General features: G+C 44.8%; 2 pseudogenes across 2 annotated transcripts in view; one reads left to right on the forward strand and one right to left on the reverse strand.

The window, feature by feature from the left end:
- LOC307094820 (protein SET-like) overlaps nucleotides 1-27,556 on the reverse strand; it is a 671,772-nt pseudogene that overhangs the window by 354,593 nt on the left and 289,623 nt on the right. The window lies entirely within an intron of this gene.
- On the forward strand, nucleotides 1,967-26,107 carry LOC307095017 (protein SET-like; annotated as a pseudogene). Its single transcript has 3 exons — nucleotides 1,967-2,663; nucleotides 2,892-2,948; nucleotides 26,000-26,107. The product of its transcript is annotated as a protein SET-like (transcript).

Below are 27,556 nucleotides of genomic sequence, written 5' to 3' on the forward strand. Positions count from 1 at the left end.
TGAACTTCACAGGGCAGATGTATATACGGGCAGCATGAATAACAGGCTGGGTGCAGTCTAGCTCCTGGAGCATAGCTCCTGGTCTGACCATGTGGATATTCAGTACTCACCCTCCTTGCTTAGGCTTTCTCTGTGAAAACCAGCCTGTGTCACATATGTTAGGAGTTTGTTGTCTTTACAATATGTGTATGGGAGGAATTGAATAGTGTTCTTTCTGACATCGTTTACTTCTTGATTAATGAACACTAACAGATCTGGAGCTGCTTAGTCAATTGGTTGTATTCATTTTGTGCAAAGTAAAGTGAAATGCAGCAAAAAAATAAGTATATACATATATTCATAGTCCATGGACATAGACAATATTGTGCTGAGTGCCTAGAAATGGTGGTGGGAGGGTAGAGGGAGGCAAAGGGGGCTGAGGATGGGGGAAATTGGGGCTATTTGTAATAGAGCCAACAATAAAAAAGATCATTTGCCCACATGGCATGTCTCAGTGGTTGGACATGGACCCATGAAACAAGGTATCTCTAGTTGGATTCCAAGTCAGGGCACTTGCCTAGGTTGGGGAGCTCCATCCCTGTAGGGGGCATGCAGGAGAGAGCTGATCAATGATTCTCTCTCATCATTGATGTTTCTCTGTCTCCCTCTCTCTCTAAAAAATCAATAAAAAAAGAAGAGTGTTAAAATTGATTTGATTCAACAACACCAATTTGAGTGAAGACCATCACGTTTTCTCCCAGGTCCTCTAAGCAAAATCATGCCTTGGTCTGCTTCGTAGAAGATGTCCCAGGCATACCTGTGTTCAGGAACAGGAAGCAGCCTGGAGGAGGACGGCCTCACCTTGGTGTGTAGTGTTAGAGTTCATTACTTCATGTTCGAAATGATTTCACTACCCAAGTTCAGAAGATTTTGGGGGTACATTAATTGAAACTGGGGATAATGAAAACACGTAGGCCTTATGATAGAACAGGAAGCAGCAGAGAGATAGAACAGGAAACAGCTGGCTCCTTTCACTCTCTAGAAACATTGTGGGAAATAAATGAGCCAAAGCGAGGCTGCTGGTAGCTCACTGGGCATTCAGAGTAAAGGAGGCCTTCAGCGCAGATTCAGGGGTTAAGCCAGGACGAGCTGCCACTGCTCATTGCTACCCTGGTTGCAGGTTGCGTGGGATCCCTGAAAATCTTAGCAGAGCCGGGCAAGGGTGGTTCAGTGGTTGAGTGTTAACCTATGACCCTGCAGGTCACTGATCAATTCCTGGTCAGGACACATGCTCAGGTGGTGGACTGGATTCATATTGTGGTGCATGCAGGAGGCAGCGTATCAGTGATTCTCTCTCATCATTCATCTTTCTCTCTCTCTCTATCCCCCCTCCTTTCCTCACTGAAATCAATAAAAATATAATTTTGAATATATATTTTAAATCAATTACACTTACATCAAAAGTTAAAAAATAATTAAAACTTGCCACTTTCCATTATTTTACTATTTTATCATGAATGTTCTTGAGTATATTTGTACCTAATGCATCAGCATGTTTGTAATAAAATATAATGATGTGCCACTGAAATATCCTAGCAGGCCCATGTTCAGTGCCAACATTATGTCATTTTGAAACTAATCATGATGAGAGTATTTACCACCAGGAATAAATAGTGGAGAAGGTTATAAACACAGATCTAACTTAAAAGTGTATCATGCAACTGGGCATTAAATTGTGCATAAGATAAAATGTGAGAAAAACAATTTTCCTTCCAGTATTCAAAACATACTGTGTAGTTCCAAATGGAAAAGAAACCAATTGAGTCCTTAAGGAATGGGTGAAGTGAATAGAGATGTCTTAGATGCTGAACTGCCCTCCTATTGGTTAAATCCTACATTCATTTGAAAAATTGAAAAAGTGAGTGCTCAGCACGCCTTTGAGCCTGGCAACTTCCCATTGATCAGATCCTAGGACTTGCCTCACAGCATGGCCCCAAACGCCAGTCCTAGCTCCCACCTCAAACAGAGAAACCTAAACTGGTTCCAGCCCCCAAGCAGGAGAAGAAGCCGACCCCTCTGGTAGTGCCGAAGGGAAAAAAAGAACAGCAAGAAGCGATTGGACATATTGATGAAGTACAAAATGATATAGACAGACTTAATGAACAAGCCAGTGAGGAGATTTTGAAAGTAGAACAGAAATATAACAAACTCCGCCAACCATTTTTTCAGTAGAGGTCAGAATTGATGGCCAAAATCCCTAATTTTGGGGTACCAACGTTTGTCAACCATCCACAAGTGTCTGCACTGCTTGGGGAAGAGAATGAAGAGGCGCTGCATTATTTGACAAGAGTTGAAGTGAGAGAATTTAAAGATATGAAAATAGGTTAGAGAATAGATTTTTATTTTGATGAAAATCCTTACTTTGAAAATAAAGTTCTCTCCAAAGAGTTTCATCTGAATGAGAGTGGTGATCCATTGACAAAGTCCACTGAAATCAAATGGAAATATAAAAAGGATTTGATGAAATGTTCAAGTCAAAGACAGAATAAAGCCAGCAGGAAGAGACAGCATGAGGAACTAGAGCGATTCTTTACCTGGTTTACTGACCATTCTGATGCAGGGATGCAGGTGCAGATGAGTTAGGAGAAGTCATCAAAGATGACATTTGACCAAAACCTTTATATATATATATAACTGATTATTTACAGAGAGGAAAGGAGAGGGACAGAGAGCTAGAAACATGGATGAGAGAGAAACATCGACCAGCTGCCTCTTGCACAACCCCTGCCGGGGATGTGCCCGCAACCAATGTACATGCCCTTGACCGGAATCGAACCTGGGACCTTTCAGTCCAGAGACCGACGCTCTATCCACTGAGCCAAACCGGTTTTGCTTGACCAATCCCTTTACAGTACTACTTGGTTCCTGACATGGATGATGAAGACGGTGAAGGAGAAGAAGATGATGATGCATGCACGAATTCATACACTGGGCCTGTCTCTCTCTCTCTCTCTCTCTCTCTCTCTCTCTCTCTCTCTCTCTCTGTCTGTCTATATATATTAAAGCTTGTTTTAAATCAATTACACATATATCAAACTTTAAAAAATGTTTAAAACACGTTTCCAATAATTCAGCTGTTTAATTATGAATGTTCTTGAACACATTCATTGCCACTGTATCAGTATGCTAAAAATCTGCCCAATGAGTTGTGGTTACCTGACAGCAGTGGTTCCCAGGTACCGCACCCCAGAACCAGAGAGGAGGGAGCCTGATCCTGGGTGTGTCACCCAAGAACTGCCCTCTCGAAATCCAGGACACCTCGGGGGATGTCGGAGAGCCTGTTTCAGCCCAATCTCCACAGGCCTGGCCCTCGTTTTGAAAGGGAGAAGGAGAGAAACAGCAATCATCTACCTCCTGCACGACCACTTCAGGGGATTCAGGAAGGCATGTGCCCTGCCCTGGAGTCAAACCAGTGGCTGAGGGACCCCACCCATTACACAGAGGCCCTTCAAGCCTCGGCACCACCGGCCAAGGAGGGACTCTGAGAGGTTGGCACTAGGGAGTGTGGGGCCCATCTCACCAAGTCCCGCCCCACCACACACTTTCAGATTAATTTAATTTCAATGTGCACGCATCCATGTACCTGGTCACTAGTAAAATATAATGATGTACTACTGAAAAACTTATGTCCATGTTCAATGCCATCATTTTGACAGTTTGAATATGGTGAAATTGTCAACTACTGCTCACCTAGACTTCACTTAATGTATTATTAAATGCTTAGACTTAAAGAACACTGGTGGAGGATGTTAACAATGCAGATGAAACTTTTAAGTGTATGGCACAAGTGGGCTATAAATAGTACATAGGGTAAATATTGAGAAAAAGTATATTGTTTTTAGAATTCAAAAGCAAGAATTCCATATGGCAAAGAAGTCACTAGAGTCATTGAGGAATGAGTGAAATTCAAACATATGTGTTAGAGGCTGCACTATCCTCCTATTGGTTAGGATAATGAATTAACTTTACAGTAGACAAAAATCCTGAGCAGATAATTTAACAAAGGAGATAAAGACAAGGTAGAGAAATGCATAAGAAATGATCACCATCAAACATTTTTACAGAAATGGAATGAAAACAAAAGCAAGTTAACGATACTCGCTGATAGGGCTCATATTTAAAAACATGAACCTTCACATGTGCTGGCAGGGTTGCAGAAAAATGGAATTTGCATTACTGTGGGTGTGTCGGGAGGCACAGTGATTGACCATTTTAGATCACAGTTCCCCAGATGTTAAAATATAACACATTCACTGACACTGGAACAGTTTGGTAAGTAACACATACACCTGTAGAAAGAACTCAACACAATATTCCCAACTGTTTCATTTATAAAACCCCAAACAAAGAAATAACTGAAACCATAAGCTGCTCAATAGTTAAAGTGGTTACCCATAGAATACAATATTTCCTGGAAATAAATATTTACATAAACATTAGTGTCGAATATCAAAATATCTGTGTAGCACGAAGGAAGCCAGTGTTTCTTAAAGAGAATACACCTTTTAGTACCAATAAAATTATGAAAAATGTGAACTACTCTATTGTATAGGAAGGTAAATAAATGCCTGCATAGAGAGCTGGAGGCAGAAAGATTACAAAAGGACTGGAGGTAAATACAGGGTGTGGCAAAGTAGGTTTAAAGTTGTTGCTACTTAAAATAATACAATAATTAATAAAGAAGAACACAAAATATAAACTCTCCATGGCCACTGTGCCTCATTTCCTCGGGCGTGATCACATTAACGGAAAGCCACTAGTTTGATTCCAGGTCAGGGCACATGCCCAGGTTGTGGGCTGGATCCCCAGAGTTGGGCATGCAGGAGGGAGCTGATCAATTATTCTCTCTCATTGATCTCTCTCTCTCTTTCTCTCTCTCTCTCTCTCTCTCTCTCTCTCTCTCTCTCTCTCTCTCTCTCTCTCTGTCTCTCTCTCTCTGAAATCATAAAAGTATGTAAAAAAAACCCAAAGTATTGCCATCAAATTCGATAGGAATGCTGACTACATACAAAAGACATCCTGGGACAGATTGCAGGGTTATCCTTCCTCTACCTTTGCCTTCTTGCCTGTTGAGCAACTACATTATGTGAACACCCTGGAGGGGCCAGGGAATACACAATACCATTAGATTATTCTGCCAATGACGTCAGCTACACGGAACAGTTTTGGAGGTCCTGAGAATGTCTGCACATAAAGGCCACACAAGCCACAGGCCCCAGAACATCTGTGCCTTATGTTCAGAAGAGACACTTATCATCTAATTTACTGCAGGCTTTCTCACTCACTATTTAAACAGTTTTTCTGTCCTAATTGTGGTTCCACTTCAGAGACTGACAACAAATGACACCAGCCTATGAAATGTCATACTCCCCGGCACATGTCTCCTTTGCAGGACATGGAGAGCAGGTTCCCTAAACATTGCTGAGGCTTATGTAGTACATACTGTGAACAGAGAACATGATTCATATTGGTCACAGAAGCAGAGCAAAGGTCTCCTCTTCAAACTTACCTTTGCCCTCACCAATAATCGAGGCACTACGCTGAAAATTAAATGCACAAAGTCACGTGGCCTTTCCTTTAAGGACACGGGCCGCAATAAGTAATAAGCCAACATTGGACAGAAAGTGATTTCCGGACATTATGTTGTCCATTTCAAACCACATACACTTTTGGATAAACACACTATGTATTCATCTCTACATGCTGAAAGTTCACATTTGTGTTTGCAAATCATTCCTCTGTTTTCAGGTCCTTGGCATAAAAAGGATGATGTGGAGGCCTACTCTGAACTCAGTGTATCTGTAGGAGATTCTCAGGTCAGGGCTTCCAAGACAGCTGCAGCCACTGAGAACACCCATCTGTGTAAGGCGTGCTTCTCGGTGTTAAAAGGTATCCTTCCAGACTAGCCTCGAATGTTATTTTACGAAGGTGGAGAGGCCTGCAACAGATCCCATACCCTCTACCTCATATGCTTCTCCAGACTCACCTGACCCAGGATCTCCAGCACCTTCTGCAGGTTCTGCCTCTCCGGACTCACGTGATCCAGTTTCACATGCATCTTCTGCAGGTTCTACATCTCCGGTCTCACCTGACCCAGGATCTCCAGCACCTTCTGCAGGTTCTGCCTCTCCGGACTCACCTGACCCAGTATCACATGCATCTTCTGCAGGTTCTGCCTCTCAAATCTCCTCCTCTCAGCAGCCTAGTGTAAGCCTGTCTCCCCACTTTGCTACGTCCAGTGTGCAAGCCAACAACAGTAGTAAAGGTAAGGATTATCCAGTATTTACCCTTATATGTACGTATGAGCTTTGTGCTTTTTATTATTTATTTACCACAAGTAAAGGTCAGGAGTTGTTATTTTTCTTTAAAATTTTTTTTACTATTTCACTTAATTTCTGCTGTGTATGTGTGCCATGTGAGTGACGTAGGTGCTTATGTAGGTGGGTTTTGACTTACAGCGAAAATGGCATTATGTCGCACCATAGGAACAGATCTCCGACATAACCCGAAGTCCTAATATATATATATCAATTACTAGAATGTATAAAATTAATGGAACAAAAAATAGATCTCTCTCTCTCTCTCTCTCTCTCTATATATATATATATATGTATGTATATCAGTGATGGTGAACCTATGACACGCGTGTCAGCACTGACACGCATAGCCATTTCTGATGACACGCGGCCACATGCCGAAGATGAAACTTTTGCTGCTCCTGAGGATGAAACATTTGCGACTAGAGTCTTGGAGTTAGTTTTTTCCTCAATGTGTCACACTACCCCAGTTATGTTCAGTTTTTTGGCGAAGTTTGACACACCAAGCTCAAAAGGTTGCCCATCACTGCTCTCTCTATATATATATACATATATATATAGACACACACACACACAGTGGACAGATTATTATGATCTCTGAATGCATAATAATCTGGCCACTCAGTGTGTATATATATAAGACCCCTGGTGCATGAATTCAATCATGGGGCGGGTCCGGCCAGCCTGACCAGGAGGAGGGGACATGGGCAGTTGGCCAGCATGCCTGCTGGTTGAACTCCTGGTCAAGGTGACAATTTGCATATTAACCTTTTATTATATAGGATTATTATATAGGATATATACTGAGTGGCCAGATTATTATGCATTCAGAAATCATAATTACCTGGGCACTCAGTGTATATATACTAGTGGCCCAAGTGCATGAATTTTCTGTATGCGGGTGGAGGATGTCTCTCAGCCTGGCCTGCACCCTCTCCAATCTGGGATCCCCTGTGGGATCAGGACTAAACCGGCAGTAGGATATCCCTCTCGCAATCCAGGACCGATGGCTCCTAACCGCTCACCTGCCTGCCTGCCTGATCGTCCCTAACCACTCTGCTTGCTGACCTGCTCGCTCCTAACAATTCAGCCCCGCTGACCTTCTCGCCCTCAACTGGCCCTCCCTGCCGGCCTGTTCACCCCCAACTGCCCCCGCCTCCCGCCTGCCTGCTCACCCCCAACTTCCACCCCTGCTGGCCTGCTTGCCCCCAACTGTCCCCCTGCTGACCTGATTGCCCCCAACTGTCCCCCTGCCAGCCTGCTTGCCCCCAACTGCCCCCCGCTGTCAGCCAACTGGCCCCCCCCCCCGCGTGCCTGATCACCTGCAAATGCCCTCCCCTCCTGGCCTGATCACCCCTCCTGCCTCTGCCTTAGCCCCGCCACCATGGCTTTGTCTGGAAGGATGTCCGGAATGTCTCCTGGTCTAACTAGCATACTACCTTTTTATTAGTATAGATAGGGGCTTGGTGCATGGGTCAGGGCCGGCTGATCTGCCCTGCAGGAGGTCCTGGTTCAGGGTAAGGGTTCACTTGGGGTGCGGGGGCGGCCTGGGAGAGGGGCCTGGGGTGGTTTGTAAGCCGGCCATGTCCCCATTGGGGTGGGGGTACCCACTTGGGGTGGTGCCAGACTGAGTGAGGAACTGGGGCAGTATGCAGGCCAGCCACGCCCCCATCGGGATAAGGGTCTCCGATGGGGGTCATGGCCGGACCAGGCTAGGGGCTGAGGACCATTTGCAGGCTGGTCACGCACCCATTGGGTTGAGGGTACCTGCTGGGGGCGTGTAGTCGCCCAGGGCCAGGGGCTGAGGGCGATTTGTGTGTTGTTTGCAGGCCAGCCAAACCCCCAGCTTTGTCCAGAAGGACATCCGGAAGGTCTCCAGTTGAATTAGCACACATCTGAGCACCAGCACAGCCTAGGGACCTGTGAGGACAAGCAGCCAAGGTTCTCTTGAGGGCAGAGCATGCAGTGACCCAGAGAACAGGATGGGAGGTGCCCTCTATGTCAGTGTGGCAGGTGGGGAACCCGGGCTGAGCTGCACAGTCACACACAGGGGATGATGACATCAGTGTGGTCCCTGGGACTAAAAGCAAAGCGGCTGGACACTAACAATGACGTACAAATGAATGAAAGGGGAGTCCATTTCTGATGGTGTCTTTATGATATGATATGGGGAATTTTAGGATAATTTCTAACAGGATGGTTTGCTGTGATGCTACATGACAAGTGTAGAGCTTAGAGGCCATATATGTGCCCACCTGCCATTTCTTGTTGAGGGCTGACCCAGTGAACACTAGGAATGAGACAGCATACATCAGGGTCACCTGCACTTGAAAATCCCCACCGACATGGGAAAAGGAGAAGAAAGAAGGGTGAGAGAGAACTGTATTACAGAGGTGGTGAACTACAATTTTCGGAAAGAAGCTGATTAGAAAACACCCTGTCCTCATCATGGCTCATTTATGTTACCAGTGAAGTTGTGCCTCTGGGAATGAAGCTGTGTGAGACAAGTGTGGATCACAGAACTATGGACAGCGGGTAATGCAGAGTGATGGCCTCAGCAAACTGGGATTGGAGTCAGAAGTGCAATGGGCATTGCTATGTTGTTTGGTGTCTTGGAGGGACAATTTGGAGGACAACATGGGTATTGCGTGACAAGACCAGAGTCAAATCCATCACATTCCCATTATGTGCAACATCTCCTCCTACCCTATGTTCCTGACACCAACTATTATTTAAAGTGGGCACTGTGACTCCTATTTGAGGATGAGGGCACAGGTAACTTGTATCTGTTCCTCTGCCTTTATTGTTGTGTGAAGACACAGCATCAGTAAGAATATAAGGAGTGATTGACTTTAATGGGACCAAGGGCTGCTTTCTTCTCTAATGTGGGGAGTAGGGGAGCATATGCATGTGCAGGGTGGGTAGTATGGCAGACTTGGAATCTCAAGAGAGAATCTTATCATGGGATGTTCTGTGCCCATTATGACAGGATATGAACTTTGAGGACGTGGCCATTGCCTTCTCTCAGGAGGAGTGGGAGATCCTTGATGAGGCTCAGAGACGTCTGTACTGTGATGTGACGCTGGAAGTGTTTGCACTTGTATCATTCGTAGGTAAGACCCTCACATCTCTCCTAGTGTCCTGAGGTGATGCCCACTCTTTATTTATTCTCCAGACTTAGCACTCTCTCTCTCCAAGACAGACCATGGGCTCAGGTATATTCCCCCACTGTCTTGTCAAATGGGCTGTGGCTGCCAGTGCTGAGCTGTGCAGAGAGCCCTGAGCAATAGACTCCATGAACCTCCCTGACACCAGTTGCCTCAGAAACTGCAGGAAGTGTCTGGGTGTCAGCAGTCTTACAGACTGCTTAATGGGTCCCTCCTGCTCTTCCACTCCAGGGAGGGTGACTCCATCCAGATCCAAGGCTTCCCATTCTACACCTTTCTTGTCGATAAAGACCCTTTGTCAGTTATCTTCTTTATATACATGAACCAGGGGCTGTTCTTGTAAGACCCTCCAATCATTGTTTGAAGTATACCTTCCCTGGATACCATTGCAGGCTGAATGCTATGGGCAAGTGATAGCTGCTCACCTCTGTTGTCTTTTCATTGATACTCAGAATATTTAGTTTGTTCATACTTCTAGAACAGAAGGTGCAGGGAGAACCCTGGGTTTCTCCAGGGTGAACGTACAGGATGGTCCTAAAGGATGCTTAGCCCGGCTGAGTAGCAACTGAGGGGAAGTGTGACATAAGGATGGTGTTCAGATTATACCAGGAACCTGCTCCTGTACAACAGTGTTTGGTGCAGGTTCCAATGGCCACATCTCATTTGTACCTTTCTTTTCCACACTTGACACTTTGCTGACTTGTTATTTCATTGGTGACTTCCTAGCATTGTCTACCTTCGCCTTTGTGTCCTTTTTACATCACCTATTCCTCTGCACATCTCTTTCTGCAGTATACTACTACATGGACCTATGCAAGTGTTATAAGGAGCACATACATGCTCAAATACCCCTCCAACACCAGCTACTTGTTTATTGAATTTTACTTGTAACCAACCTTCTGCACAGCTTGCCCATGTCACCAGCAGAGAATATCTACTGAATGCTGTTAGCAGCAGAATGAGCTGGACAGTCCGCTTCTCTTCCGTGTGGTGCTTGCCAGGTTTTGGCTCTATTTCTGTTGAAGTCTCTCTTGTTTTGTGATCTTCAGTGATCAAGAACTTCACAGTTGCATCTTATTAGTTCATCTTTCAGGTCTTCTATTTTCAGACAGTTGCATGAGACCAATGTATTATGTGCAAAACAGTTTTATAAAGGGACTTCCCTCTGTCACCACAGTCAGCATTCATTTCCACATCATTCTCTGTTTTCAGGTCCTTGGCATAAAATGGATGATGGGGAGGCCTATTCTGAGCACAGTGTATCTGTAGGAGACTCTCAGGTCAGGGTTTCCAAGACAGCTGCAGCCACCCAGAGGACCCATCTGTGTAAGCCGTGCTTCTCGGTGTTAAAAGATATTTTGCACCTGACTGAGTTACAAGTGGCATACTTTGAGAAGAATGTGTTCTTAAGTGATGCATGTGTGAGAGACTTGTGTTTCAGTGCAAACCCTCACCAGCAGCAGAAGGATGCCTGTGGAGAGAAGCCCTGGAAAGAAGATATGGAGAGTGCTTCTTGTGTGACAACTTGCTGGTTCTACTTCTCTGGGGTGCCTGAAGCTAGTAGTGAGGTTGGGGTGGACTCCCCAGCCACCACAGGGCTTCTCCAGCCTCAGGTCACTCTTAACACTGAGGAGCCACACAGTAACAATGAGAGTTCACAGGAATGTCTCCGTGGAAAAAGACATCACCAGTGGGTTGCATGTGAAACAGCTGCCAGCCAGAAACAGAAAGTTGCTTATCAGAAAGGTCTCTGCTCTGGAGATATGATTAATGAGTCTAATAAATGTGGGAAAGTCTTCAGACAAAACTTTAACCACCTACAACATGGGAGAGTTCACACTGTAGAAAAGCCCTGTGAGTGTACTGATTGTGGGAAGGTCTTCAGAGAAAGCCGTGCTCTCATTAAACACAACAGAGTTGCCGAAACCGGTTTGGTTCAGTGGATAGAGCGTCGGCCTGCGGACTCAAGGGTCCCAGGTTCGATTCCGGTCAAGGGCATGTACCTTGGCTGCGGGCACATCCCCAGTAGGGGGTGTGCAAGAGGCAGCTGATCGATGTTTCTCTCTCATCGATGTTTCTAACTGTCTATCCCTCTCTCTTCCTCTCTGTAAACAATTAATAAAATATATTTTAAAAAAACACACACAACAGAGTTCACATTAGAGAAAAGCAGTATAAGTGCAGTGAATGTGGGAAGTCCTTCATTCAAAGGTCTGACCTCACTGTACACCACAGAGTTCACACTGGAGAAAAGCCATATGAGTGTAGTGAATATGGTAAACATTTCAGACAAAGGTCTAATTTCACTAGACACCACAGAGTTCACACTGGAGAAACGCCATATGAGTGTAGTCAATGTGGGAAGCATTTCAGGGAAAGGGCTGCCCTCACTAAACAACGCAGAGTTCACACTGGAGAAAAGCCATAAATGTGCAGGGAATGGTTTATTTTTCTCACTAATTATAAGAACACTTAAGGGGGTCTATGAGACCCTTTTCATGAATATTTTTCATAATATTATAAACACTATAATTTGTGTAAACCTTAACAAATATTGAACTCTTTCATGCTACACAGTTATTTTGTGATTGAACTCTCATTCTTATGTGAAAAGTTTATTATTTTTTATTGCTGAGTAGTACTGTGGTCTGTCAATAACCACTTTGTCTATTGATCTGACTATGGTTTTTGTTATTTCCAGGTTTGGGGTATTATAAATAAATTTTCAGGGAATATTGGGTTCAGTTCTTTATGTAAATGTATGTTTTCCTTCTCTAACTGTTGTACTGTAGGTGAGGATTTTACTTTTTAAGACATGCAGAACTTTGAACTAAAATGGTTATTCTCTTTGCCTTTCCAGATACCCACAATGATGAAAATTCTAGTTTTTATTTATCCCTGTGAGCTCATGCAATATTTAGTATTTTTATTTTTTATTTATTTATTTTTTAAATATATTTTATTGATTTTTTACAGAGAGGAGGAGAGAGGGATAGAGAGTTAGAAACATCTATGAGAGAGAAACACCGATCAGCTGCCTCTTGCACACCCCCTACTGGGGATGTGCCCGCAACCAAGGTACATGCCCTTGACCGGAATCGAACCTGGGACCTTTTAGTCCCCAGGCCGAAGCTCTATCCACTGAGCCAAACCGGTTTCGGCTATTTAGTATTTTTAAATTGCAGACCAGAAAATCAGTATAGTGTTAACTTGTTTTGTTTTAAACCCATTCCCTTAAGACAGTTTTATGATAAGCATTTCTTTATGCATTGATTTACACCGCCTTTATCTCTTTGGTTGAAAAGTCTGGTCAGAAAATTTTGCCAATTTTTTAAAAAATTTATATTTCTTTATTGATTTCAGAGAGGAAGGGAGAAGAAGAGATAGAAACATCAATGATGAGAGAGAATCATTTGATGGGCTGCCTCCTGCACCCCCCCCCCCCCGGACTGGGGATCAAGCCCTCAACCCAGGCATGTGCCCTCGGCTGGAATCGAACCTGGGTCCCTTCGGTCCGCAGGCTGACGCTCTAGCCACTGAGCCAAGCCGGCTAGGGCAAATGTTGCCAATTTTTTAAATGAATTAATGATTTAAACAATAGGCAGATAATTCAGCAGCTAAGAAATCTCCTTCCTTTCATCGTCCCCAGCTTTAATAAATGTACCCTCAAAATCTTCTGAACTCATGGTGTGAAATCTTTTCTGCATGAAGTCAAGACCTCACATACCTTAGGGGAACCTGAGGCAGAGCTGTTCTAGGCTGGTTATGTCTGGGCATGGTTATACTTTCTGATGGTCTTAGGCGACCCTGTAGAGCCTAAGACCATCGGAAAACACAGATATTTACATTACGATTCATTAACAGAAGCAAAATCACAGTTAGGAAGTAGCAACGAAAATAATTTCACGGTTGGGGGTCACCACAACGTGAGGAACTGTATTAAAGGGTCGCGGCATTAGGAAGGTTGGGAACCACTGCCCTAGGAGATCTGTCCGTCTTTTGCAGTTCGCCAAGCCAGTGGACGCATCTTGTCCCTCCCCAGCCATCACTCTCTCTGCCACAACACTTTTATTCACCTAACTCTATGGCTGGGTTTCTAGCCCTGCTCGGCTGCTGAGAAAACTACATTACCCAGAACGCACTGCACCAGTGTGGGCGGAGCTAAAGGGACTTTGGTGTCTGCGCATCCGGTTAGGGCGGGACTTCCGCCTTCCTCCTCGCGGTGGCCATTTTAAAGTTTTAGGTCTGTTGTTCACAGAGTCACAGGCTTCAGGGCACTGGACTGAGTAGGAGGAGGCCTGGGAGGCCGCTGCCTGCGATGCAGGGTGTGTCTGAGGCCCCTGGAGCCCCAACAGACCGAGATCGGGGTCCCTGTGCCTCCCAGACGCCTCTCTGCTCACAGCGTTCCCGCAGCCTGACCCCCCTGAACCCTCCAGCCTGGGGACCGGCGCCGCTCAGGTCCTGCCGCCCAGGTCCCAGCGTCCAGAATGGTGAGTCCCTGGTGGGTGACACGTGGGTGATGGGGGAAGAGGGTGGAAGGCTGCAGTGCCACCTTGTGAGGACGTGATGGTGAGGCAGAGCTGGGAGGATTCGGAAATCCGGGCCTGTTTGGGATCTAAAGGCAACAAAGAGATGAGGTGTGGTTTTGCGTGAGGAGTTTTCGTTCTTTCTCAGAACGCTTGGACCATATATGGTTGTGGAAAAAAAAGAGGGACATTTTCTAACTTTTCCTGACATTCCTCACAGGAAGAACAGAGTAGAAGACAGAGGACAGCAGCTGTGGACAGGAAGGGGAAGCCCTGTAAATGATAAGATAATGTTCAAGAGTGAGCACTGAGGACTGAGCCCCGAGATAACACAGGCATCTGGAGGGCACCTGGCCTCTGGGCTGGGCAAGGGTCCTGGGCAGCCTGAGCCCATAGAGCCTGGTGGTTGCCAGGCTCCCAACAGACCATTATCTTTCCACAAACTCCTGCAAATGCAGAATCGATCAGGTGTACGGGTTTGTGGAGCTTATTTCAGGGCCTCACCCTCTTGTGGCCTCTGAGATAGTAGAGTCCTGGGACTGTCAGCCGCTCTTGTATCCCGGGGACCTGGGGACTTTGAACAGACATTGAGCCCAGACTCCTAAGGCCAGGAGGAGGGCTTCATGGAGTGGACCTTATTTTTGGCAACCAGTTTAGTGAGTGTGTAGTCCTCCAAACACAGGTTCCAGAATGTGCAAAGGCTTGGAGTAAAGAGGGAGCCAAATCAGGAACCTACAGGTATGTTTTTTAAAGTACATCTATATTTTTATTGATTTTAGATGTAGAAAGGATGGGGTGGGGAGAGGAGAGATAGACAGAGCAACAGGGATGAGAAAAATAGGGATTGGTTGCCACCTGCACAATCTCTACTGTAGATCCAGCCCACAAACCAGGCATGTGACCTCACACCAGTGCATGGGTCTATGCTCAACAAAATGAGACACATCATCTAGAACAGTATATCACTTTAATACAGGGAATCATGGTCAGGTTGTTAATGGTAGTAGTACTTCAGAAGGGACAGTGTGAGCCTGAGGAATGGCTTTTTTCTGGGGCCACTGTTTGTGAGAAGGGGGTGTCACAACACAGCTTAGGGGCAGAAGTTGTCCTGTAGAGTGTGGGGGAGAGATAATCGTTTAGCAGTGGCCAAAGCCTTTAAAAGATGAGTGGACCTGAGATTAATTGGAGGCCAAAGAGTAATTCAAGCAAGATGAGACTGAGGCTGGTACATATCAACTTTTCTAAACTCTCACCAGGATTTTCTTGTGACTCTTGTTGTGGCCTGGCTGTGGGGAGTTGCAGTCAGTCTTGTGGATTATCTAAGAGGCTTGAGTGTTCATCTATGAGACTCACTGGGCATGGTGCAGAGGGCCATTGGGGCTGGGACTTGAGTGAAGGTTAAGTGAGAGTTGTTGGCTGTGACTAGTGAAGGGACATCAAGTGCAGCATCACAGGAGGTGGGCTATGGATATCTGAGATCTGATTGTTCTTAATAGTTGAGGTTGAAGGAAATAAACTGTCATGGAGAGAGGCCTATGTAGCAGGAATCAAGGCTGCCTCTATGAGTGTGGATTATCAGAGTGTGGGTAGTGCTTGATCCTGATTCAATATGGAAACCGTACTCTGACCACACATGCTGAGTAATAACTAAAAGGCCTGAAGATGAGTATGGGGGCTGGGCCTGTGGAAGTGCAGGTTTGAGAGAGGTGTGGTAGAAAGAGTGATGTGCACTTGGAGAGGGAAGGTGAATTCATGGTCACAGCACCATGACATTGACATAGAGTGAATGAAGGAAGAGTCTGTTTCTGGTGGTCCCTGGATGTAACAATAAGGTGAACTTTAGGGTAATTGCCTGTAAAGAGAGGAGTTTGGGTGCTACTTTCTAGGTTAAGAGCTTAGGTGCTGTTTAACTAACCACCTGTCTTTTGTTGTTGGTTGTAACACACTGGTTGAAAAGAATGACATAGCATTAATCAGTGTTATCCATGCTTGTAAACCTCCACTGGCACGGGTAAGGAAAAAGGGTAAGAGAGAAATAGATTATGGAGGTGGTAAACTATAATTTTGGAAAAGAAGGTGATTAGGAAATAATTTATCCACATTATGGCATATTTGCATTTCATTTGAAGTTGTACCTCCAGGAATGAAGCTGTGTGAGAGAAGTGTTGTTCAAGGAACTATGTTCAGCGAGTAGTACAAAGCAATGGCCTCAGCACATTGGGATTGGGATCAAGAGGGTGAAGTGTGATGCCATGTGTTTGGTGTCTTAGAGGAACAATCTGAGGGACTACAATGCTATTTCCTGAGAAAACAGTATCAAATCACTCACACTCTCTTTATGGCCAACATATCTCTAACCTATATATGGACACCCACTGTATTGATAAGAGGCAGTGTGGCGTACATGGGAGGTCCAGAGCTCAGGTATCTTCTATCTGCTCAACTGCCTTAATTGTTGTTGGAAGAAAAATATCAGCAGGAAAATAAGAAGACAGTGGGTTTCATGGGATGAAGGGCTGGTATTTTCTCTGATGTGTAGAGTGGAAAGAGCAGATGCGTGTGGAGGGTGGGTAGTAGGATAGACTTATAATGTTAGGAGTGAATCTGATCATGGTTGTACTGTCCCCATTATGACAGGATGTGAACTTTGAGGACGTGGCCATTGCCTTCTCTCAGGAGGAGTGGGGGCTCCTTGATGAGGCTCAGAGACTTCTGTACTGCGAGGTGATGCTGGAAGTGTTTGCACTTGTGTCATCTGTAGGTAAGACCTTCACATTCTCCCAGTGTCCTGCGGTGATGACCTCTCTTCCTTTATGGCTCAGCCATAGCTTTCTCTCTCCCACAGGCAGAACATGGTGTCTGCTAATGTCCCCCACTGTCCTGTCAAAAGTGCTGTGGCTGCCAGGGATGAGCTGGATGGGGAGCCCTGAGCAAAGGACTCCACAAACAACCCTAACACCCGTAATCTCCAAAAGTACAGGAAGTGTCAGGGAGTGAGGCGTCTTGCAGTGAGCTTAATGGGTCCCAGCTTTCACTTCCTTTTCATGGGAGGCTGACAGTGTCCACATGCATGGCTTCAACTTCTGCCCTCTTTCTCTAGGTAAGGGTTCTTTGTGGCAGCCTGTACCTACATGAACCATGTGCTGTTTTTGTAAGACCCTCATTCAGAAGTTTCTAATATTTTCTTCCCTGAATAGTATAGCAAGCTGTGTTTCTCTCTTCACCTGTTCCTCTGCACTGGTGCCTACGCAGTATTCTGCAACATTGACTTGCACATATATTAAGAGAAGCACATATGTGCTAAGTATTCTTTGAAACCAACTACTCCTTTATTGAATTTTACTTGGAGTAAGATGGAAGTAACCTCTTGCACAGCTCACACTCGTCTTCAGCAGGCAAGTCCTGCTGAATGCTGTTAGTTGAAGGTTTAGCTGGAGATTCATATTCTAATCCTTGTGGTGCTTGCCTTGTTTATGTCATATTTCTGGAGAGGCCTCTCTGTGTTGTGATCTTCATTAGCCCAAAGAGTCACAAGAGCCTCTTATTAATCCTTCCTGCACATCTCTTATTTTCAGATATTTTCATGGAACCAACGTGTGATGTGTAACACACTTTTGCAGTGGGATTTCCCACTGTCACCACATTCAACATTCATTTCCTCACCCTTTCTCACTTTTCAGGTTGTTGGCATAAAATGGATGATGAGGTGGTCTGTTCTGATCAGAGTGTATCTATACAAGGAGAGTCACAGGACAGGGCTTCTAAGACAGCTCTAGCCACCCAGAAGATCCTTCTGTGTAAGTGGTGTTTCTCTTTGTTAAAAGATATTTTGCACCTGACTGAGTCACATTCAGCATGCTTTGAGCAAAAAGCCTTCTGTACTGATGCATGTGTTGTAGACTTCTGTTTCAGTGCAAACCCTCACCAGCAACAGAAGAATGAATGTGGAGCGGAGCCCTGGAAACAAGCTATGGACAGGGCATCCTATGTGAGCAAGTGCAGCTTCTACTTATCAGTGTTGCCTTCAACCCACAGGGAGGTTGGGGAAGATTTGCGATACAACTCAGAGCTTCCCCAGCATCAGGCCACACTCAACACCGAGGAGCTACATTTTGGCAGCGAGATTTCACAGGAATTTCTTGATTGTAAAAGTCATCACCAGTGGGGTGCCTGTGAAAATGCTACGAGCCACATCCTTAAAGTTGTTCAGTGTCAGGGTGAATTTTCTGGAGAAGTGATTTATGAGTGTAAGAAATGTAGGAAAGTGTTTAGACGATTCCTTAACCTCACTGGACATAAGAGAGTTCACCCTGGAGAAGAGATGTATGAGTGTAGTGAATGTGGGAAGCCGTTCAGTGAAAGAAATACATTAGTTAAACACTGGAGAGTTCACACTGGAGAGAAGCCATATGAGTGTACTGAATGTGGGAAGTCCTTCAGTGAAAGAAGTACATTCATTAAACATCTGAAAGTCCATACTGGAGAGAAGCCATATGAGTGTAGTGAATGTGGGAAGTCCTTCAGTGCAAGAAGTACACTCATTAATCACCAGAGAGTTCACACTGGAGAGAAGCCATATGAGTGTACTGAATGTGGGAAGTCCTTCAGTCAAAGAGGTATATTAATTAAACACCAGAGAGGTCACAGTGGAGAGAAGCCATATGAGTGTACTGAATGTGGGAAATCTTTTAGCCAAAAATATAACCTTATTATGCATCGCAAAGTACACACTGGAGAGAAGCCATATGACTGTAGTGAATGTGGGAAGTCTTTTAGCCAAAAATCTAACCTCATTGAACATCTGAAAGTCCACACTGGAGAGAAGCCATATGAGTGTACTGAATGTGGGAAGTCCTTCAGTCAAAGACGTACATTAATTAAACACCGGAGAGGTCACAGTGGAGAGAAGCAATATGAGTGTACTGAATGTGGGAAGCCTTTTAGCCAAAAATCTCACCTTATTAAACACCAGAGAATACACACTGGAGAGAAGCCATATGAGTGTAGTGAATGTGGGAAGCCTTTTAGCCAAAAATCTAACCTCATTAAACATCTGAAAGTCCACACTGGAGAGAAGCCATATGACTGTAGTGAATGTGGGAAGTCCTTCAGTGCAAGAAGTAAACTCATTAATCACCAGAGAGTTCACACTGGAGAGAAGCCATATGAGTGTACTGAATGTGGGAAATCTTTTAGCCAAAAATCTAACCTTATTATACATTGCAAAGTACACACTGGAGAGAAGCCATATGACTGTAGTGAATGTGGGAAGTCTTTTAGCCACAAATCTTACCTTATTAAACACCAGAGAGTACACACTGGAGAGAAGCCATATGAGTGTACTGAATGTGGGAAGTCCTTCAGTGAAAGAAGTACACTCATTAATCACCAGAGAGTTCACACTGGAGAGAAGCCATATGAGTGTACTGAATGTGGGAAGCCTTTTAGCCAAAAATCTCACCTTATTAAACACCAGAGAATACACACTGGAGAGAAGCCATATGAGTGTAGTGAATGTGGGAAGCCTTTTAGCCAAAAATCTAACCTCATTAAACATCTGAAAGTCCACACTGCAGAGAAGCCATATGACTGTAGTGAATGTGGGAAGTCCTTCAGTGCAAGAAGTAAACTCATTAATCACCAGAGAGGTCACAGTGGAGAGAAGCCATATGAGTGTACTGAATGTGGGAAATCTTTTAGCCAAAAATCTAACCTTATTATACATTGCAAAGTACACACTGGAGAGAAGCCATATGACTGTAGTGAATGTGGGAAGTATTTTAGCCAAAAATCTTACCTTATTAAACACCAGAGAGTACACACTGGAGAGAAGCCATATGAGTGTAGTGAATGTGGGAATTTCTTCAGTGAAAGAAGTACACTCATTAAACATCAGAGAGTTCACATTGGAGAGAAGCCATATGAGTGTACTGAATGTGGGAAGCCTTTTAGCCAAAAATCTAACCTTATTAAACATCTGAAAGTCCACACTGGAGAGAAGCCATATGAGTGTAGTGAATGAGGGAAGTCCTTCAGTGCAAGAAGTATACTCATTAATCACCGGAGAGTTCACACTGGAGAGAAGTCATATGAGTGTACTGAATGCGGGAAATCCTTCAGTGCAAGAGATACACATTCATTACCAGAGAGTTCACAGTGGAGAGAAGCCATATGAGTGTAGTGAATGTGGGACGTCCTTCAGTGAAAGAAGTACATTAATTGAACACCAGAGAGGTCACACTGGAGAGAAGCCAGATGGGTGTACTGAATGTGGTAAGTCTTTTAGTCAAAAATCTAACCTTATTAAACATCTCAAAGTCCACACTGGAGATAAGCCATATGAGTGTAGTGAATGTGGAAAGGCCTTCAGTGCAAGAAGTACACTCATTAATCAGAGGGGTCACACTGGAGAGAAGCCATATGAGTGTACTGAATGTGGGAAGTCTTTTCGCCAAAAATCTAGTCTTATTACACATCTGAGAGTTCACATTGGAGAGAAGTGTTAAATGTGCAGGGAATGTTTTATTTTATTCACTTAGAGTAACAACACTGAATGCGACTGTTTGGGACCTATTTTTCTGAATTTAAACCCTTTTAATGGAACATGCAGTGTACTATATTCCTCATCTGTTTCCAGTACAAGTGAGTCTTGAAGGACATGCCCAGATCTACTACCTGATACATTTGTAGTTGAAGAGATTTTTTTATTGAATTATGCTTTTATGAACTGTTTTACTTTCTAACTCACCAGCCTGCAAATTGCTTACTGTACTCTGTTGTGGTTTATTATTTTTTTCAGTAAAGATATTTCTCTTTACTACCTGAACTGTTTTGGTTATTTTCACTTCCAGGGATGATTGTCAAGCACAATTATGATCTATCTTCATAGAATTAACAGATATTGTTTGAATCCCAATCTTTCTATGCTTTAGGAGGGACAGCATAATACTAGAAAATTGCTCTTTGGCCAATATTGGCTTATAGTGCGTTGCTAGCCAAGGCCTTGAAAGAAAGGCTGTTTGAATTTGTGGTTCCAGTTTGCATGATTGATCCCAGCACATATGGGGATGTGGGAGGCATCTAATTTTTTCTCTCTCTCATATTGATGTCTCTCTCAATATCTCTCTTCTTCTCCCGCTTCCCAAGTACTCTCTCTCAAAATATCCTCAGATGAGGATTACCAAAAAATCCAAACATTCACCCTGGTGCCCTGAGCTGGGGCCTCTGCCTGCACAGCCCCCCTTTCCTCACTCTTCCCTGCCTTTGCCTGGGATGTTCCCACTGTAGCTGGGCACACTGTGTCCTTCCCAGGGTTTGGAAGAGAGGAGGCCCAGTCAAGGCCCTGGGAGGGATTTGGGTTCTGTGTCTGCCTGAGATGTGCTGGCCAGGGCTCTTCTATCTCCATCCAGACTGCTTCTCCCCACCCGCTAGGCACCTGCCTGCTGCAAATGAACCTGCTTCTGTATCTGGGGGAAGCCTCTTCATACTTTGGACCCCCAAATCAGTTCACCTTTAGAGAGTACTGCCTCCAGCCAACTCACTCACACCCCTGAGACCCACTGATGTTTAAGTCTCTTTTTTTCCATTTTAGGGGTTATTTTGCACTTTAATTTTATCAAAAATAAAGCACTCCTCTCTCCATCCCCTTACCTAGACAGTCCTGGAGGTAGCATGGATGCTACAGGAAATGGTGCTGTGTATTTTCAATGGTGAGAAAATTCTTCTGTATCTGGTAGAAGCATTTCCAGAAGGAGAGGCTTGGTCTCAATAAAATTCCACGTTCGGATGTTGAGTTGTAGTTGGTGTGCCCCCTCCCTAAGTTTTTCCTGTGCATAGAAGACCTGAAATTAGGTGATAGTTCCTGGATTCTGGGGAATAGTGTGTTGCTGGAGGGTGTTGTTGACGGGCAGAGAGTTCGGATGCCTGTGAAGGTGTTCCTACCACCTCATGGGCCAGGTTCCTGGAGTGGGTGGGCTGAGGGAAGGCTGTAGGGATGAGGACTTGAATCAGGTTGGATGGACGGTCAGCAGCCGTGGTGGGCATAGGGACACATGTAAAGACCGAAGCTGTGGATACTGTTGAGCCCAACTGTTTCAGATGCTGTAAATTGAGAGTCCCCTGTTCTTGGGAACTGGCATCTAGAGGAGGACAGTCCACAAAGAATGGACCAGGATACCTGTGACTGGTAACAGCAGTATGGGGGAAGGTGAAACTAGCTTTGGTCAGTGGGGACTTCACTGAAGAATTCTGTGAAGGGCTGGCAGGCTCCAGGTGGGAGCCTACAGGGAGCATGCCCTGTGCATTTGCAGGCTGTATGGAAGTCACTCTGGCAGGTTTTAACAGCAAGGATCAGAAAGTGGTAAAAAATAAATAAATGGTGGCCGATTAGGCAGTAGTATTGTGCATCGTCCTGAGCCTGATTGAAAATACAAGTAAATCAAAGAACATCCACTTGGTATTAACAAATTAGATGCAGCTCAGCAGACCATTTACAACAAGGAAGGGCAGAGGAGAATGGCAAGAACTGGGAAGTGGGCTTTCGAGGGACAGCAAGCCAGTGGGTCAAGAGGGTGAGGAGAAAGCTGTGTTGCACCAAAGCTGTGTCCCTTCACGAGGTGGGTAACATCCAACTGCATAAAGGAAAAGCCACAGGGCAGATGGCTGCTGGGGAAACTGGACCAGAGGCAACAGGCCCAAAAGGCTGCCCCATGAAAGGGGCCCAAACAGCGTGGGGCTGGGGAGAGCAGAGAGCAGTTTCATTGTTTCGGTTTTGTTCTGTCTTTGCTTTTATTCTCTAAACCCAGAACACGGGACTTTTCTATTGCAAACACGCACCTGGGGCTTTGGAGCAGGGAGAGAGGCACAGCCTTAAGATGCCTGAGGAGAGGCTGAGGAGGAAAGCAGGGCGGGGAGACATGGCCAAGAGTCCTGCATTGGGACTTTTTTTTTTTAACTTTAAATTCTTTATTTTTAAATTATTACATAAGTCTCGTCTCCCCCACAGCCCCGCCCTTGACCTCTCCCTACCTGCTCCTACCCAACAGTACATGCCCTCACCCTTCTTCTGTCTAGGTCAACTGGTTATGCTCATATGCAAGCATACAAGTCCTTCGGTTGATCTTTGACACCTTCCCCTCCTATGCCTTCCCTCTCAGTTTGGATGGTCTGTTCAATGCTTCTATGACACCGGCTCTATTTTTGTGCATCAGTTTATGTTCATTATATTGCACAAATGAGTGAGATCATGTGGCATTTATCTTTCTCTGATGGCTTTATTTCCCTTAGCATAATGCTGTCTAGGTCCATTCATGCTGTTGCAAATAATAAGATTTCCTTCTTTTTTACAGCAGCATAATATTCCGTTGTGTAGATGTACCACAGGTTTTTAATCGACTCATCTGCTGATGGGCATTTAGGCTGTTTCCAAATCGTAGCTCTTATAACTACCATCGTGCTGCTATGAACATAGGGGTGCATATATGCTTTCGGATTGGTGTTTCTGATTTTTTGGGATATATTGCTAGAAGTGTGACATACTTAAGCTTCCAAACCTAAGTGCCCATTTCTCCCCAGAAGAGCTGGCCCCTCCCAGTAGGCTCAGGCAGGAGATACTTCCTGCCACACCCTGCATTTTGAGCTTAACAGAAGAAAAAGAGGCAAAGACCATGCTTATGGGTCTGAGTAGACCCAAAGAGCCTTCAGTGTCTTTATAGGAAGAGGGACTGCGCTGTCCTGCTATTTTTGCAACCAGACTGATAAAAACTCCAGGTTGCCAGCTAACCTCATTGGTATATATATAAGAATCTCTGACCAACCAAGGCCAGAGCAATATTTTGGAACACACATGGAGGAGCAACTCTGGGTGAGGAAATAACACCCATCTTATTCCCTGAAAGAAAATCAGCACCATCTCCACCTAAAGCCCTGTCAGAAACAGATGCTTGAGTCATTCAGACTGACAGCCAGAGGACAGGCAAAGAGGGCAGATTGGCCCTGCCTGCTTGCACCCATGGCCTGTGCATACAGACACAAGCAGAGGACCTATGTATCTCTTGCAGCTTCAAACGGGGAGCTAAAAGCCAAAAGACAGTGACTGACAGGGGCCAGCACCTCAATACCTAACAGGAAGCCCAGGATTAGCAGACAGAACAGAAGTGTGGGGTCCTACACCAGCAGCCATGGGGCACTAAAACTCAGCTAAAGTGAATGACACTTCACCTTTTCATTTTAATTATTTAAAAAATTTATTATTGTTTTTACTTTTATCTTTTTTGCACCTTTTTCTTTCTCACTTCTCTTATTCCCGTTTTTCATCTTTTACCCAATTTAGGTTTTCTATTTCATTTCATTTTTCCTCCTTTTAAATAATAAATCTACTTTATCTGATTTATTGGTGTGTTTTTATTCTAGTCTCTGTTGGTTTATTCATATATCTAATTTCCTCTTCCCTGATCCTACTCTATTCCCCTTCTCTTTTCTTTATCTTCACTATGCTTTTGATTTTTTTTCTCTCTTGTCTTGCTCGTCTCCCAGTTTTTTACTTGCTTCATTTCTTAAATTTAGGCCTTTCTGTTGTCTCCTCTAATCTCCTTTTCAAAAAAACAAAAACACAAAACAAGATTGATCTTGTTTTGTGTCTTTGTTTGGATCTGGAGTGTGTGGGATTCATGCTGGGGCCCCAGCACCTCCAGCCAGAGGGATTGCCTCTGCAGCCCCCAGAAATGAGCTCTGTGAGCCCCTCTTTTCCGTGGCAGGTCCTAGGACAGGTGGGGAACCTGGGCAGCTGGCGGGCCTGCTGGAGACTCCTCTCCCCCAAATGATGCATCTCCAAGGCTTCCTTAGGGGACATGGCCTTTTGATTTTTTTAACCTTTTCATTTTTTTAATAAAATCAAAAGGTTAAATTTCAGAGAGGAAGGGAGAGGGGAGAAACATCAATGATGAGAGAATTATGGATCGGCTGCCTCCTGCACACCCCACACTGGAGAGCAAGCCCGAACCACGGGCATGTGCCCGGACCAGGAATCGAACCCTGACTACCTGGTTCCTAGGTCGATGCTCAACCACTGAGCCATGCCGGCCTGGCTGATGTGATTGTTTTATATCCACTGATGTTTGGTCACTGCTTTTACAAATGTGTGGATGGTGGGAAAGAGAGATGCCACCATCTTTAGAGTTTATTCCTTTCAGCTGTTTGTCTCAGGGAAGGCTGTCATAGCGGCAAGAACCTACAGGGGGCGCTGCCCTAGGTCCCTCTTGTCTGAGAAGAGCAGGATGTACTTAGTCTCCTGACTGGACTTGAGCAGAAAGGACCCCAAGAGACACGTCAGTGAGGGAGCCGCTCATCCGCTCAGTGTCACTTTCCCTTGTCATAGGAAAAGCTGCATCTCTGTTTCCACATGGATGATGAACTTTATTTTTATTTTATTAAAGAGACATTATTTTATTTATTTATTTATTTTTGGTTAATCCGTGCCCGAGGATATTTTCCCATTAATTTTTAGAGAGAATGGAAGAGAGAGGGAGAGACAGAGAGAAACATCCATGTGAGAGAAATGTTGATTGGTTGCCTCCTGCGGTTGCACAGACCACGGCCCAGTCAGGGAGGAGCCTGCAAGCAAGACACGTGACTTTGACTGGAATTGAACCCGGGACACGTTGGTCAGCAGGCCGACACTCTCAGATCAATGAATTTTATAGCATAAAAGAAAATCTCCTGAGAATATCCTCTCCGTGGGATAGTCAGCATTTGATTTAGTTAAAGCACATTTACAATCAGAACTCCATGAGCACATGCACGGCCGGCATCGCTAACTCTATACACCTGGACCTGCGTGATGCTCACCAGCTCCTGTGACATTAAATGAGCCGAGGCGGACAGGGCCTCCCTGCAAGGCCTGGTCCCTGGGCTCATGTCCCGCCTCCAGGGAGTAACATCCCCTTCCCTGCAGGTAGAGGAAGTGGCCCAGTGGGCCCTGGTTATGCAGGTGACTCTAGACTATCACCAGCAGTTGGCCAACATCCTGCAGATGCTGCAGAGGAAGATGCTGATGCGATAAGAGCCTCCCGCAGGTGCGCGAACCACTCCCTCTGGCTCTCTGCCTCTCTGTCTCCCCCGTCCCATTGTCCCGTTCTTCTTTTTTAAAATAAATTTTTATTGATTTCAGAAAGGAAGGTAAAGGGGGAGAGAGAGAAACATCAATGATGAGAGAATCATTGGTTGCCTTTTGCACGACTCCCACTCGGGATCTAGCCTGCAACCCGGGCATGTGCCCTGATCGGAAATCGAACCATGACCTGTTGGTTCATAGGTCGATGCTCAACCGCTGAGCCACACCAGCCCGGCTGCTCTAGACTTTTTTGAAAATGAATGATATCCTATGGAGTGTGCGCAGTAACCCACAGCGTAAAGGTGAGGGGTAAACAAAAAACTACCCAAATGTTTGGCCAGGGTTGGATAACGGAAAATTGCTTCATGGAGTACTAGCATAATGAATAGATGTGGAGGGGTGGTAAATACTCTCATCATGATTAGTTTCAAAATGGCAAAATGTTGGCACTGAACATGGGCATGCTAGGATATTTCAGTAGCACATCATTATATTTTATTACAAACATGCTGATGCACTAGGTACAAATATACTCAAGAAATTCATGATAAAATAGTAAAATAATGGAAGGTGGCAAGTTTTAATCATTTTTTAAACTTTGATGTAAGTGTAATTGTCTTAAAATATACATTCAAAACTATATTTTTATTTCAGTAAGTGAGGGGGATAGAGAGAAAGATGAATGATGAGAGAGAATCACTGATACGCTGCCTCCTGCATGCACCACAATATGAATCCAGTCCACCACCTGAGCATATGTCCTGACCAGGACTTGATCAGAGACCTGCAGGGTCATAGGTTAACACTCAACCACTGAACCACGCTTCCCGGCTCTCCTAAGATTTTCAGGGATCCCATGAAACCTGCAACCAGGGTAGCAATGAGCAGTGGCAGCTCATCCTGGCCTAACCCCTGAATCTGCGCTCAAGGCCTCCTTTCCTCTGAATGCCCAGTGAGCTCACAGCAGCCTCGCTTTGGCTCATTTATTTCCCACAATGTTTCTAGAGAGTCAAAGGAGCCAGCTGTTTCCTGTTCTATCTCTCTGCTGCTTCCTGTTCTATCATAAGGCCTACGTTTTTTCATTATCCCCAGTTTCAATTAATGTACCCTCAAAATCTCCTGAACTTGTGCAGTGAAATCTTTTCGAACATGAAGTAATGAACTCTAAAACTACAGACCAAGGTGAGGCCGACCTGCTCCGGCTGCTTCCTGTTCCTGAACACAGGTGTGCCTGGGACATCTTCTACACAACAGACCGAGGCATGATTTTGCTTAGAGGACTTGGGAGAAAACGTGATGGTCTTCACTCAAATTGGTGTTGTTTAATCAAATCAATTTTAAAGCTCTTCTTTATTGATTTTTTAGAGAGAGAGTGAGACAGAGAAACATCAATGATCA

Source organism: Cnephaeus nilssonii (assembly GCF_951640355.1).
Source record: "Cnephaeus nilssonii genome assembly, chromosome: 24".
Lineage (NCBI taxonomy): Eukaryota > Metazoa > Chordata > Mammalia > Chiroptera > Vespertilionidae > Cnephaeus > Cnephaeus nilssonii.